Raw genomic sequence first — 15,546 nt, 5'->3', positions numbered from 1 at the left:
GGGTGTTGGCAGGAAGCCATCACCTCTTAGAGCAGGTGAGGAATAAAAAGAAAAACAAATAAACAGACCAAAAAAAAAAAAAAAAAAAAAAAAACCCAGAACGATGTCTTCCTCTTAGGCAGTTAACAGTGTAGGCCGGACAATAACTTTCAGGCTGATAACCCCAACACAGGACTGGAACCTAAAATAAACCAGACAATGGGCCCCAAAGAAACCAAACAGGCAGCAAGACTCCCCCCATCCCCACCCCATCCATACTTACCAGTCAAGTCACGGGACCCTCTGCAAATACACTCTCACTCTGGTCACTCTCACTAGACCTCAAGACTAAAGGCCACCCCCAATCTCCCCCCCACTTTCATATCTCAAAGCCTCCATCTAGAAGGACCCTCTCCTCCTTCACCTGGCTCATGCCTACCTAAGCTTCATGCTACCCCCTCTGCGAAGCCTCTCCTAACCCACCCAACAATCATAATAGACTGTTGCCCACTCTTACCCTCTCCTGTATTGAGCATAGCTATTTGATAGCACTCGTCTCATTTTGTTGTAGTTATTCCTCGTAAAATTCAGGCTTGTAGGGGGTGCCTGGGTGGCTCAGTCAGTGAAGCGTCTAACTCTTGATTTCGGCTCAGGTCACGATCTCACGGGTTTGTGAGTTTGAGCCCCGCACTGGGCTCTGTGCTGACAGCACAGAACCTGCTTGGGATCCTCTCTCCTTCTCCCTCTGCCCCTCTCCCACTTGTGCGCATGCAGTCTCTGAAAGTAAGTAAGTAAAATTTAAAAAATCAGACTTTGAGAATACTTCAAATTGTTCTCAAACAGGAATGATATTGTACAAACCCCAAACCCACCTTATAGTAGCTTCTCGGCAAATGTTTACTGAATGGACCCGTGAGTGACCAGATAAAATACCTTTATAATTACAAACTTCAGTTGACCCTTGAACAACGCAGGGTTTAGGGGCACTGACCCCCCCTCAAAGTTGAAAATCTGAGTATAATTTTTGATTCCCCAAAATCTTAACTACTAATACCCTACTGTTGACCAGACTATGGGCAACATAGTCGATGTATCGATATTTTGTATGTTATATGTGTTACATACTGTATTCTTACAATAAAGTAAGCTGAAGGAAAGAAAATGTTATTAAGAAAGGAGGAAGAGAAAATACATTGACAGTGCAACACTGTATATTTACTTAAAAAAATCTGCATATAAGTGGATTCAAACCCGTGTTGTTCCAGAGTCCACTGTATTTCTTTATGTGATCTCCCAGCACCCGTCATATAGGAAAGAACAAATATCATCATCCCCATTTTGTAGATGAGGGCAAGGCCACAAGGTTCACTCTCGTCCACTCACTCAACTAATGCTTATTGTATGCAAGCTTTGGTCTAGAGCTGAGCTTCTCAAACTTTTTTTTTTATTATTATTATTTTAACATTTACTCATTTTTGAGACACAGAGAAAGACAGAGAATGAGCATGGGAGGGGCAGAGAAAGGGGGAGACACAGATTCCAGAGCAGACTCCAGGCTCTGGGCTGTCAGTACAGAGCCCAACGTGGGGTTCGAACCCATGAACCACGAGATCATGATCTGAGCTGAAGTGGGGCATTTAACCCACTGAGCCATCCAGGCGCCCCTGAGCTTCTCAAACTCTAATGTGCACTCGAATTTCCTGGGGAGTTTGGTAAAAAATGCAGATTTGGATTCAGCCTGGCTGGGGTGAAGCCTAAAATTCTGCATTTCTAGCAGGTTCCCAGGTCACGGCCATGCCCTTAGTGCCGGAGACTCACTTGAGTCTCACCTACCTGACAGGGTGGCTGAGAGAAAAAAAAAAAAAAAAAAAACATCCAGTTAGCTTGAGTACGTAGCCGGAACCAGTCTGCTTTAAAATGTTTGGAAGGAGAAAGGATAGAAAGCATCATGCCCATTTTTTAGAGAGGGAAACCAAGGGTCAGAGAGCCTGCATGACGCCTCCAAGTCCTCATCCCACCCTCGGATGCCAGTTCAGTGCAGCCTGGACTGGGGCCCACTGCGCTGCATGCTGGGAAGCGTCAGAGATGAAGGTGCCAGGTCCCACCCTCAGGAAGACGACAGGGGAGATGCACGTGTACGGGGAACTATAACACAAAATCGACTGAGACAAGAGCCAGAAGTCCAGAGGCGGGTGAACACGTGCCAGCCACATCTTACCCCCAAAACGTGCCACATCTTTGTTTTCTGCCCACAGCCCAATTAGACTGCAGATGGGGGTCTTCTTCCATCGACCCAATCCCTTTAAAAGAGAGAGAGAGAGAGAGAGAGAGAGAGAGAGAGAAACAACAAAAAAACAGTGGCTTTAGGATTTTTCTTTTAAGCCCTGAACCTCTTCAGTGGAAAGTGCTGCCCTTCCGACCTGTTGATGTAATTGCCATAATTGAAGATTCCAGGCCCCCATGTGGGTGGACAGGGCCCCATTCATCCATCGGGTCAGCGAAGTGTAAACCTGCTGAGTCCTTCAGATGCCCCGGCCCTCAGCCTCCCCCTCCCACCCCCCTTCAGCCCTGCAGGCTGGGCTCCCCGCGACGCCAGGCAGCCAGGCCCAGGCTGGTCCCTCTCTCGCTCTGGGAACGGTGCCTAATTAAGGGGTCTGTTCTCATCTCCATGGGGCCCGACTTAAGGCCTCCTGACAGTAATGAGAGCCACACGTGTGGGGGTGGGGGACAGAAAGGCCAGCCCCCCTGCTGTCTTAGCACCCTATTAAACAGCAAGTCACACGCACGCACGCACGCACGTACATTGCAATTCTGCAGTAAATCACCATCATATCTTTACAGCCGCTCCGATTCTGAAAGAGGAAGGAAGCAAAGAGAAGAAAAAACTTGCCCAAGGGCACACAGTGACGCTGGACTCAGGCGTCCTGTTGCGCCTCGAAGCACAGACTTCCCCTTAGAGGGTGGGGCTCTCCGCTGCAGGCCCCGGGGAGCAGATCTGAGGGAGGAGGGGCGGGAGACAGACTCCCAACCCGATATTCTGGAGAAGCCAGTTTCAGAGAGCTGGCCACCTCAGAGCAGAAAGGAGCAGTTCGCTGGGGCTGGGGCTGGGGCTGTTGGGGCTCCGAGACAACCTTTGATCAGACGACAAAGGCAACCTCAGAGTGGGACATTCACTGCCGCAGGTGGATCCATGCCTAATCCTGGTCCTCGTGGTGTGAAAAGGAGCCAGCCTTGGTAGTCCCCTCTGGCGTTCTTTGTGTCCCTGTCTAACCTCCCCCCCTTCCCCTCCCCCACACCCTCCCTCCCCGCCTCCTCTCCCACCTGAGACAGGGAGCACCTGAACAAGCTTCTCTGCCACCGCTTCCTCCGGTCTCCCCAACAGAGGGACTTTGCACAGCACCCAGAGCATAGTTCGTTCTCAGTAAACATTCATTAGCTATAATAAAAGTCAAGTCGATGTTTGCTCCAACTCTAAATCATGTTAGCGCATGGTTTTAATCACAGCTTTGCTTAGAGATGGGGCCCTGAGGTGACATACAACAGAAATGCCGAAAATCACATGTGCCAAACATCAGAGATACTGGCTCATTAATAAAGACAGTGAATGAAAGGGACAGAATAGTTCCGTTGTGTCTAATTCCAACTCCAGGGCCCAGTGGTGAATCCCAAGAAGGAAGTCAACAACATCCTGGGTACTAACAATAAATCGGGAGACCCAGGGTTCTTCCAGAAGCCACCTCGCAGCCTCTCTACTCCCATATTCCTCCTTTCTACCTTCCAAGACCCTGTGCACACCAGTTATAGACTGGTGGATCCTACCACTGGTATCCTATGACACTCCTGCTCAAAAGCCTTCAATGGCTCCCTATTTCCTCTGCATGAAATCTTCACTGGACCTCCTCAGTCTGGCTCAGCATTAATTCAACACCATAGTTTTCCATTGCTCTCTAGAGTACTTCTTCCCTTTTAGTTGGATTGGTCCCCTCACGTAGCCCAGAGTGTGGAGGACAGAGGGTGGGGTGAAGACGAAACTTAGAGCCAGAAGACACGTATGTCCCAGATCTACCATTGGAACTCTCTAAGCCTAGTTTCCCATGGGCAAAATGGGGATGATCATATCCACTCATGGGCTTGGTGGGAGGATTAAGGGGTATAATAGATGTTAAAGTACTTTACAAACTGTAAAGGGCTAAAGGAATGGCAGTTGTTCATATCTAGTCATGATTATTCAACACCGCCTATGATCTCACAACTCTTACACCCAAACCCAACTTGAGCCCTGCCACCTGTAGAGAAATCTTGATAACTTGAGTTGCGGCTGACCCTAGCTTTTAAGCCCTTGCCCACAAAGTGTCTTTTTTTTTTTTAAAACATTTTTTAATGTTTATTTATTTTAGAGAGAGAGAGAATGAGCGGGGACAGAGCAGAGAGAGGGAGACACAGAATCCAAAGCACACGTCAGGCTCTGAGCTGGCTTGAACCCGCGAACCGTGAGATCATGACCTGAGCTGAAGTCAGACGCCCACCGATTGAGCCACCCAGGCTCCCCAAAGTGTCTTGATTTGATCACGATTTCTTACACACGTTAGCCTTAGAACTCCAAGCTGGTGGTTATTTACTTGTATGTAATATAATACAGAAATTTAGGTTGCTTACAATTAAAAAACAAACACACTTACAATAGCAAAGCTCAAGAAGCAAATGGAGGGAAAATTCAGAAAGATCCCTGGGGGAAGAAAGGGACAATTATGTTAGACATCCAGGTTAGCTGGCTACTGCAGTTAAGCACCCCAGGGGTAAACCTCGTTTTCTCTCCTCCTCCTTTCTATGGAGGAGGGACTTGTACACTGCAGCCCACACAAAGGGAGGGTTGGAGCGGAACCTTCCCGTCTCTCTTCCCCTGGGGAAGAGAGTAACTAATGAGATTGGTGAGGACCACCAGGAGGTAGCCACGGAATCAGGGGCACGGTGATGCAGTCCCTGCCTTTTGCTCCTTGGTCTCATCGCAGCAGAACAGGCTCCTGTTCTCTGCCCCCTCCCAGATTTCTGTCGTTGGCCCCCAGCATAGGGATTCACCCCTCACTGCCCACCAAGCAGGACGGTCGCCCTTCTCCTATTGCTACCACTGTCCCGGCTTTCTAGCGACAAGCCCACCATCTTTCCTTATAGCAGCTTAACTACGCGGACTCGGGGTCTGCTTGGCAGAATATGCAAGCCCCAAAGTCAAGCGCAGGGAAGAGGGAGGGGGTCCCACCTCACTCCCCGATACAGGGGTTAAAAGAGAACCTGCAGTTTGAAAGCTTACCTCCTCATCAGTTACGCTGATACTTGATGTGCATTTGGCGAGTGGTCCCGGAGCCCATTCTCCAGCTCCCCGAAAGAGGGGAAGAGATGGCTTTGGAGGGCTTTACTTCCCACAAGCACGGATGTGAACTCTGAGCTCTTGAGAGCTAAAGTATCATCATTTGATTAAAAAAAAAAAATGGAGGGGCGCCTGGGTGGCGCAGTCGGTTGAGCGTCCGACTTCAGCCAGGTCACGATCTCGCGGTCCGGGAGTTCGAGCCCCGCGTCAGGCTCTGGGCTGATGGCTCAGAGCCTGGAGCCTGTTTCCGATTCTGTGTCTCCCTCTCTCTCTGCCCCTCCCCCGTTCATGCTCTGTCTCTCTCTGTCCCAAAAATAAATAAACGTTCAAAAAAAAATAAATAAAAAATAAAAAAAAAAATGGAAACAAGGCTGAAGTGAAAAGAGTTAATATATCCTGATACAAGGGACCTTGAGTAGCCCAGTGGTTGGAGTTCTCAATGATGGTTTAGCAGGTGATGCAAAAAGCACCTTTTTTGTTTTGTAATGACACATAAGAAAAGCTAAAGTCACGTCTGACTTAGAGTTCAAAGTGAAGGAATGAAACTAACGTAATTCAAACCTATTTCTTTGTGTTGACTTTATCAGATACAAGGATGGGGTTGAATTCATTCTCAATCACGTTTTGGGCAAGAGACAAAAAGCACATAATTTAGAATTAAACTCATTTATTCCCACATACTATGGAAATGAAAACTGGCATGACCCTTCGATAAACAATTTGGCAATAAGTATTGAGAGTCTTAATAATGCTTTTCTCCCTATAACTAGCAAGTCTACTTTGGGGAATTTATCTTCAGGAAAATAAGTGTTTAAAAAGTTATATGCTCAGGGATGCCTGGGTGGCTCAGTCAGTTAAGCATCTGGCTCTTGATTTTGGCTCAGGTCGGGATCGCGCGGTTCGTGAGTTCAAGCCCCATGTCTGGTACTGTGCTGACAGTGCAGAGCCTGCTTAGGATTCTCTCTCCCTCGCTTTCTGCCCCTCCCCTGCTTGTTCTCTATCTGTCTCTCAAAATAAATAAAAATAGGGGTGCCTGGGTGGCTCAGTTGGTTGAGCGTCCGACTTTGGCTCAGGTCACCATCTCTCAGGGACAGTCAAGGGAACTCTCTCCACACTCCCCTATAATCCACCGTTGACTCGGTTCTCTTGCCATACAGATCAGGAATGCCATGAGGCCAGGGGCTGCATTGTTCTCGTTCACCCAAAGCTCCTACAATTCACGCAGTGCCATGGAAGGGACTCCATAGATTTCTGTTGAAGAAATAAGTGGATGGACAGGGAACCCAGCGTTCAGCTGAGATCCCCACCAGCAGTGACTACTCACTGAGCCAAATGGCACATTACGTGTAGTGGTGTTCAGCCTGCCCCTTCACTGCCCTTTCCCCTGGTTTTTATGGAGCGCTAAGGAGAGCCGTCATGAACCGGTGGGGCTCTCTCTCCTGGGCTGAAGATTACCCGGACACTTAAGCGAGAGCCCTAACAGGTGCTCCACAAAAGGAGCCCCAGAAGGGAGTGTCAGTCCTCCTCAAGCAGGCAGCCCAGCAACAGGCAACAGAAACCGTTCACCTCAGCGGTCCCCTCGGAATGGTCGTGTGCCTTCCGATCCCCTTATACAAACAGTGTCCTCAGGAAAGACAGGGAGAGAAATCGAAAAAAGGCAGATGTTCAAACATTTTGAGACAAAATCGGTTATGGTACACTAAGACTCTCTCCTTGCATGTTGCAAAAAGATGTCACAGGCTGTCCTTTGGTCAACGCTAGGTCTCAGTTATGAATGAATTTACAAGTACATGGAGCTCTGGGCTTCTCTCCCAACGCCAGACTTACTGGCTTGTACATATCCCGGCTCCAGATCTCACAGGAACCATCCTGTTTGATGTACTAGTCCGATACATCCTAGAGCAGACATTCTCCAACTTAGTACCTAAAAATCGACATGCAGATTCCGGGGGCCCAATGCAGAGACTCTGGCTCCGTAGGTCTGGGGCGAGAGTCTGGAATCTGCATGTTAGCAAACTCCTCCAGGTAATTCTGATGTCCAGCCCCCCTTCTTCAGGCCACTGGCTGATCTCTCTTCTTCTCCAGAACTTTCTCAGCCCCTGGACGGACATCTCCTCAGGCACAAGTCACACACCGGCATCACTGAACTATGCATGACACTGTCTTTATTTCCCCAACACATCACACCGTGCATGGTCTATAACTGACACTCACCTGTCGAATCAATGAATGAATAAGTGGATGCATGAGTGAACAAACTCATGAATGGAACATCGCCGCAGAATAATTGCCTCCCCTTCAGTTTCCCCAGTTCTTCCACCTCTTGGAGATCATCCCTGGTTCTCCTCATCTTTGTGGTCATCTCTCAGAGACATTGCCTGGGAAGCCAGGGGCAGTGTTGAAAAGTGGTTCCACAGAGACAACCTAAGGGAGGTCCCCTGGTCATCCACTGAAACGCAGCAAAAACTGTTTTCCACACCAAAGATGCGAGGAGCAAAGATTCCCATAGTGTTGCTACTATGGTACCTATGCTGGAAAAATGGCACCAGAACCTTCCCTTTCCTGCAGGAAAGCCCGGGCCAGCCAAGTCAGATGTGGGGAAGGGGGTGGGGGGTGGGAGGTGGTGGGCGGGCTTCTCCACACCTACTAGGGCTGGAAACCCAGGTTGGGAGGTTAATGGTGAATTTTGAATTAAAATACAAAATGCTGTGCATTCCTTCTATTCACATCTTCGGTTCTTAAGGCTGAAAAAAAGACACCCACCCCCCCTCGCCCATGCAAGACTGCCCTAGGCTTAATCAGAACCTTAAGCTGCTGACATTCACCTGAGCACAGTGATAATAATCAGGTTAGGTGCTTAGAAGAGTGTGGTGTAGGTGGGGCTTGGGATGAGGGTGTCGCTGACAGATGCCAGCCCACACCAGGGGATCCGCTGGGGCTGTGAGGTCATTTGGCCCCACAGGTGGGCAGCTCTGTTTTCTTAGCCCTGACATTCAATGCCCTGCCAGTTAAAAGTGAGGGGGGGGGGGTCCTGTAGATTCCTGAATCTCCTCAGGAGGCACCCGAGGAGAAGCCAGAACTGGCAACCTGCGCCCAGGAAGATGGTCAATGAAACAAAATTGAAGGAAAACATGCAGAGGCAAGTGGTATCGTTTCTGCGGAGGAGTGAACAAGTGACTCCCCATCCAGACAGCCCTGCCTGGAGAGGAAAGTGAAACTCATCCCCAGACCAAACTAGTGTTCAAGTTCTCACGTCGAGCCGAAGCAGCCAATTCTCAGCAAATGTGCCTTCGAAAAGATGAGGGCTGGGGGTGGAGCTTTTCGCTTTGTTTGGAGGGAAGCCATTTGCTTTTTTGATCTGTTTATTTGACAGCCCCGTATACGCACACACATGACCCAATATGCAAAGCCTTTAGAGCTTTAAATACACGAAGTATTTTGATAAGAGACTGTAATTAATTCTTCAAAACGGTAAATGCAAGCCACACCTATTTTCCCGTGAACACTTCATAGAGGGCAAAGGAAAAAGAGGCCATAGATTTTCCTTTTAAACATAATATTGGGGGGGGGGGTAGGGTGATGTTATTCATTTTCTGGGGCTACCATAACAAAGGACCACAAACTGGTCGCTTAAGACAACAGACATTTATTGTCTCGCAGCTCTGGAGGCGGAAAGTCTGAAATCCAGGAGCCAGCGGAGTCCTGCTCTCTCTGAAACCTATAGGGGTGAACCCTGGCTTGCCTCTCCCAGCATCCGGAGCTTGCTTGGCATTCCTTAGCATTCCTGGCTTCTATGCGCATCATTTCCATCTCTGCCTCCATTGTCACGTGGCCGTCTTCTCCCTGCACGTCTGTGTGTCGTCTCCTCTTCTTACAAGGCCACCAGTCACACTGGATGAAGGGCCCTCCCCACCCCATCCAGCACGAGCTCCTTTTGGCTTAATGACACCTGCAACAACCCTTCACAAACCTCTAACAACCCCTATTTCCAAATAAAGTCACATTCTGAAGTAGCGGGGGTTAGGAGTTCAACATCTTTTTTAAGGGGACACAGTGTGACCCATAACACGGGCTGACCCCCGAGAGCTGTCACCAGCTCAGCGCCTCCAAGGAGCACACAGAGCTCACAGCGGCTGCATAGCTCCGGTCAGTCCTGGGAAGGCCCTCACTACGGGGACATCTGTGATTCCTCCCGAGGAGGGGGACGAGCCATTCGTCCATCAGTCCTTTTAGCAAATAGTTACAAGACACCTACTAAGTGTCCTACACATGCTGGCTACGGTTGAGAGACATACGACAAGGCCCCCCATTCCCGGGAAAGAATATTAGAAGTAAGGCACAGTGTAGTATTGTGATATTTTATTCAACCATCTCCAGCCCACTCCACTGCAGTGTAAGCAGTTTGAGGGCCAGGTACCCTGTCCCAGGCAACCTTTGCAACGGGCCCCACACGCTCATAATCATTTGTGGAATTGGCTTGCGAGGAGCCTTCGGAAAGAGGGAAACAAGGATACAAGTAGTTGACACATAACGTGCTACAAGGTAGAAGAGACAGAGTCCAAAAGTTAGGGAGGCATACGGGAAGAATCATAAGATTCTAGTGCTGGACAGGGTTTTCGAACGCCTCCAAGTTGGTGGTTTCCAAGCTGAAACACAAAAAGCAACGGAACGCTTTCTTTGAACAAAATCATGTGAGGACGCAAAACGAATGAACAAGCGAAAGCCAAGTCGTTCTGGTAGAAGGATCAGAGGGCTTGCCAAAGCCCCTCCAGCTCGGCATCCCCCGCCCACGTTCAGACTCTTTACTCCGTGGGGAGGAGACTCCTCCGAAGGCATTGGTTGAAAACCATTAGACTGCTGATGGGGAAAATGAAGCCCAAGAGGCAGCGATGGCTGCCATCTTGAGGGACATACACCATGAGTCTACAAGAGGCAGGACTAGAACCCGGATTCTTCTCCGACTCCGAGGACAAAGCTTTCTGTACTGTCTCGTGTTCTTAGCGTAGAGTAGACCAAAAGATGAACTTTCACGCTCTGATCTCTTTTCTCATCCAGACAGACCCTCCTTTCCTACAGCCTCCCCCTGTCCCCACACTGCATTTTTTTCGCAGGGACATAACCAGAGCCAGCTTCTGGGCATGTGCTCTGACTCTCTTCCCCCGGAGGCAGGGGAAGGGGCTCAAAGTACTTGGGACTCTCCTCACTCCCAACACGGTCCTTCTCTCCCTCCTTGGAGGAGAAAAAAGTCAAGGTTCACAAGACACAAATGGGGAGAAATTTCTTCACAAGTTTGCTCTGAACTCAGCTTCTTCTGTTCCATATAATTGACAGAGACAGGGAATTGGAAAGCTGTGTAGACTTCCACAAGGGTATTTCCCACCCAGTTTGGGACCACTTAGAAATCCACACCTGAAGAACAACCCTAGGAGAACCTTCCCATGAAGTAGATTCTCCTCATGAGGTGTCCCGTCTACGTCTGAAGCCAGCTTGGCCTCCATCCACTCACGTGACTCCAAAGACTCACCACAACCGTCAAGGAGGTGGCCTCCAGAGTCACCTTCCTGCCGGTCAAAAGAAGGACAGTAGTTGACTCTCCAGAGATGGTGCCTCTAGAACTGAGTGCTAATGAGCCTCGATGTGTGAACTCAAGACCTCTAAGTTCAAGTCTTGACTCTCCCACTTCCTACCAAGTGACTTGCGACCAACCTCTTGATTACTTTTGAATCTGTTTGACCTCTGGGAACTGGGGGTTTACTCCACGTTTGCTCAACAAACCCTGAATGAGCACCTGCCAGGGGCCAGGTGTGGTATAGACCTGTGGTAAACTTTGCCCCCACCCCCTACTTCTTCACAGGCCGTGGGGAGGAACACACTGGTAGGAATTGAACGTGGCCGGTCAGTGGTGGTAATACGTAAATGTTGCCTCTACTTTAAGACTCCCGTGAAGTGGGAGGCATGTATTATTTCCTCTGCACGTCCTTTCCTCTTCCACACCTCATTCTATCATTTTCCACCCCCAAAATGTGATGGGATCCCGGGTTTTCCCGTGATTGATTTTCCACCATGCCACCCATTTTGAAGGCTGAGTTGGCACCCGAAAAACGACGATTCATGCCCATCAGCATTCTTCAATTTTCCTCAAAAAGCAGTGAAGGTACTTTCCCTTACTCGTGGCATATCTGCGGCAGAGCCAGGCACATAGTAGATGCTCAGTCAACACGCTGAACCGATGTATGAATGGGAAATCTGGCCTCCCAAGATGGGACTTGGTAAAATTAGAAGTAAGAGGAAAAAGTTCTTCGTAATGTCTGTTTTACCCGATAGTCGCCCAAAGGACCAGGATCCTAACACCCTCCTGGCTCCCATGAGTGACCCGAGGTGGCCCTCTCTTCCCTTTTCTGGCATGAAAACCCTGCAGGCAAGTAGATGCTGTGTGTTACCCAGCAGCCGGGTCCAACGCCAGCCTTCTGACATCTCCCCGTTACACCAGTGACACAAAAGGGTGTGGGCGATGCGGGTGTCCCCCACCACCCTCACGCCAACAGCCCAGGCCAAAGGCAATATGTTCACTCAGCTTTCCTCCCCCTGCCTTTTTTCTGTTAAGCTTCTTCTAGTGATAAAAGCTGAAGAAAATTGGAATTGGCAGCTCTGTGGTCTTCACTCAATAGGAAAAGTACTAGAGATCATGTGAACCACACTTTTCAAAACTGAAAAAAAAAATCTAATCTTGCCTCAATAAAAATGACATCATGTCACTATAATCGGGGGGGGGGCTGGGGGTCTGGGGGGGGAGGCTTGAAGGTTGCTGGCAGAGGCCCAGCAGAGTTCAGGGGTTCTGTTGGCTGCGCTGAATTCCCACGGGAAAAGTAGCTGAGAACACTGCCTCTCAGGTGAGCCTCTGAGGCACAGGAGGAGGGAGGACGATCGATAAAGCCCCCCGAAACCTCACTGTCATCATTCACGTTGCTGTAAGCACCGCTCCCACCTGCCTTTCTTCCTAATGTAGCTTTGGGCCCTGCTCCTCCCCTCGGGCTGGTTGACTTTTCTGGAGAGACAACAGCCAACCTGGGAAATCCCAGTGACAACAAATGTCCCTGGGAGGGCACAGACCCAGAGCCCCACATGATAGGGCTGAATGCCCCAATGCCACTTGAGTGTGGAGTCTTTGCAAACTCCACTTTGGGGGGTCTGAACCAAAGACAAGAAGAAAAATGTCAGGTTAGCTGACCCTGCCGCACGGAAGCTGCTTCAACCCTCGGAAGTGCGTTGCTGGGGGCTGGGTTTCACCATGCCTCAGTTTACCTTCCATCGGTCATTACTTTCGGCTACCAGCCACGGACTGTTCATTAGCAATGCCCGGATTGGTATGTAAGGGATGAGTAAGAGTGGCTGCCCCTGGGGGCACCGGGGTGGCTCAGTCAGTTAAGTGTCCGACTTCAGCTCAGGTCATGATCTCATGGTTCATGAGTTCGAGCCCCGCGTCGGGCTCTGTGCTGACAGCTCAGAGCCTGGAGCCTGCTTTGGATTCTGTGTCTTCCCTTCCCCTCTCGTGCTCTCTCTCTCTCTCTCTCTCAAACATAAATAAACATTTAAAAAAAAAGAGTGACTGCCCCTGGGACAGGGCTTGGGGTGTGGGGGTCACAGACGGAAGGGTTACTTTTCATGCTCTACCGTTTTGTACTGCTAGAAGTTTTTAACCATATGCATTTTTAAAAACATTTATTCATTTTTGAGAGACAGAGAGAGACAGAGCATGAGTAGGGGACGGGCAGAGAGAGAGGGAGATACAGAATCCAAAGCAGTTTCTAGGCTCTGAGCTGTCAGCACAGAGCCTGACGTGGGGCTCGAACTCACGAATCGAGAGATCATGACCTGAGCCACAGTCGGGCGCTTAACCATCTGAGTCACCCAGGTGCCCCACCATATGCATTTTCTAAAGTTAAGCCAATCCGGGTGCCTGGGTGGTTCAGTCGGTTAAGCGTCCAACTTCGGCTCAGGTCATGATCTCACCGTCTGTGCGTTCAAGCCCCGAGTCAGGCTCTGGGCTGATGGCTCAGAGCCTGGAGTCTGCTTCAGATTCTGTGTCTCCCTCTCTCTCTGCCCCTCCCCCGTTCATGCTCTGTCTCTGTCTCAAAAATAAATAAACATTAAAAAAAATTTTTTAAATAAAAAAAAAAAGTTAAGTCAATCAATAGATAAAGAGAAACTCCTTAGCAGCAAATGAACCCTCAGGGATGTCTACCTCTCCCTGCACCCCTCACCTGACTTGCCAAACTATTTTTTACAGCACCCCTCCTTGGGGACAGAGTGGCCCGGTCTGAAGAAACCTGGAATTTCAATTGTACTTGAAGGGTTAGGCAGAGGGAGAGGCAGAAACATTTTTTTTTTATTTGAGAGAGAGAGAGAAGGAGAGAAAGAGAGAGAGAGAGCAGGGGAGGGGCAGAGGGAGAGAAAGAGAGAGTCCCAAGCCGGCTCCGTGCTCATCTCGGACCCTGGGATCATGACCTGAGCCAAAAATCACGAGTCCGACCGAGCCACCCAGGTGCCCCATACATTATTTTTATACTAAAAGAAATATGAATATGTGTGGAGTATAACACAACAGGTACTTACATGATTAATGGGAGACGGAATAGTTTCGTTCGTAAGGTACACCATATACCACCCAAACCAGCTACAGACTGATGAAGCCCTTGGTGCCAGTGCTTGTGTTTAAGGGGCGCCGAGGCCCGGGTGCACTTGTGGTGTCTGTCTCCAGGGGCTCGGCTGCACGTGGGAAGCAGGTCTGGCTAGTGTCCCGGACCAAGGTGGGGGGGGTGTTCAGAGGGCAGGGCAGGGGGTGGCAGAGCTGAATCCGTGGAAGGATTGATTGGCAAGGATCTTGACTGGCAGAGGGCACTGAGAGGCGGGAGACTGTGAGCGGGTGGTGGCGGACTGGCCCTGGGGCAGAGAGAGCGTGTGGGGCAGGGAGACAGAAGGGGGACCCGGATGACAGAAGGCTCCTATGAGAGGCCGCAGACCCTAGACGCAGGGTGCCACACCGCACTTCTCAAACTTGTACCTGAAGCCCCACTTCAAGGCCCGGGGGGTCGGGGGGGAAGGCGGGGGTTGGGAGAGGATACCCACCCCAGGGGGTTCTGGAGGTCGCCTGACACTGTTGGCCACAAGGGAGCCTCTTCTTTGCAGTGGTAGTTCTACCTTCAAACTATATCCAAAATGCAGCCGCCTGCTGGATAGAAGTCAGAGTTTCCTACCCGTGGTCCCCTTGCCTCCACCCTTGCCTACCACAGGGCAGCCAAAGTAGCACGAAGCACATTCTGTGACCCCTCTGCTCAAAACCTCGCAATGGCTCCTGTCTCCCTCGGAGCGACAGCCAGGCCATTGGAACAGCCTCAAGTCCTCAGCATAGGGCCTGCCAATCTCTGCTTCCTCTCCCCTCTCTCCCCTTTGCATTTTGCTCACTTTGCACCAGCAAACCAGAGCACATTGGCTAGGCGTGGTCCTGCCCCAGAGCCTTTGCACTTGCTGTTTCTCCTCTTTAGAAAGCTTCCCCCAGAGAGTCACAAGCTGGCTCCCTCCCCTGCTTCAAGTCCCCCCTCTAAGGGCTTCCCTTAGAGGAAGACCGTGCAATTTCAACCTGCTGCTCCCAGTACTTCCCCTCCCCCCTTCCCTACTTGATTTGTCACCTATTAATATATTTGTCACCTATTAATATATTATTTAACCCACTCAATTTATTTTGCTTGTCTATTTATCTAAGACATAGGCTCCAAAAGAGTATGGATTTTTTTTAATGATTATTTATTATTTTCAGGGATAGAGAGGGGGCAGGGGGAGGGGCACAGAGAGAGGGAGAGAGAGAATCCCAAGCAGGCTCCCTGCTGTCAGCACAGACTCCAACACGGGGCTTGAACCATGAGATCATGACCTGAGCTGAAATCAATAGCTGAAATCAAATCACTTGACCGACTGAGCCACCCAGGTGCCCCAAGAGTATGGATTTCTTATTTCTGCTTTATTACAGTATAACATCATGCAATTCCTCCTTAAAGAGCGTTCCAATTAATAAATGTAGAAAGAATGAGGGAAATCACAAATCACTATTAGATTACTACAGCAATAATTGCCACAGGCAAGACCCTTTGATAGATTCTAAATCTGCTGGGCAGAAGCATTAGCAGAAACAGCATATTTGCAGAATCTTG

The sequence above is a fragment of the Acinonyx jubatus genome, chromosome C2 (genome assembly GCF_027475565.1).
Source record: "Acinonyx jubatus isolate Ajub_Pintada_27869175 chromosome C2, VMU_Ajub_asm_v1.0, whole genome shotgun sequence".
Lineage (NCBI taxonomy): Eukaryota > Metazoa > Chordata > Mammalia > Carnivora > Felidae > Acinonyx > Acinonyx jubatus.
This window is presented reverse-complemented; position numbering follows the sequence as displayed.